Below are 708 nucleotides of genomic sequence, written 5' to 3' on the forward strand. Positions count from 1 at the left end.
GTTTTTCTGAAGGGGTTACCCCCGCCACTCTTAAAGTGTACGTGGTGGCCATATCAGTATGACATGCACTCGTAGGAGGTGCTTCGGTTGGTCGTCACACCTTGGTGTCACGTTTTATGCAGGGTTTGAGACGGCTTAGGCCTTTCCGCCCAGCCCGAGTTCCTTCTTGGGACTTAGGAGGGCCTGACAGGCCATCCCTTTAAACTGATGGAGTCGGTGTCAGAGAAGTTACTGACCATTAAGACCGTTCTTTTGGTGGCTTTATCCTCCCTCAAGAAGGTAGGGGACCTGCAGGCTCTCTCCATTAGTCCTTCGTGTATGGACTTTGCACCAGCACTGGTAAAAGTCTTTTTGCGACCTAGGCCTGATTATGTTCCTAAGGTTGCTTCAACTCCATTTCACTTTCAGCAAGTGGTTCTGGAGGCTTTTTCCCCAGCCGAGAAGGAGTCAGTTGCCCTGAATCTCTGTCCGGTTAGGGCACTTAGGACCTACGTTGACCGCACGGCTCAGTGGCGTAGATCTGATCAGTTGTTCGTGTGTTTTGGTGGTAAGAACAGAGGTTCCGCTGTCACTAAACAGAGGATGTCACACTGGATAGTGGAGGCTATTTCTTTGGCCTATGAGGCGTGTGGCTTGACTTCGCCTCTAAGGATGCATGCTCATTCTACAAGAGCAGTGGCTTCTTCTCAGGCCTTCTTTAAAGGGTCT

Source organism: Sinocyclocheilus grahami, unplaced genomic scaffold, assembly GCF_001515645.1.
Source record: "Sinocyclocheilus grahami isolate Dianchi unplaced genomic scaffold, SAMN03320097.WGS_v1.1 scaffold9997.1, whole genome shotgun sequence".
NCBI classification, from domain to species: domain Eukaryota; kingdom Metazoa; phylum Chordata; class Actinopteri; order Cypriniformes; family Cyprinidae; genus Sinocyclocheilus; species Sinocyclocheilus grahami.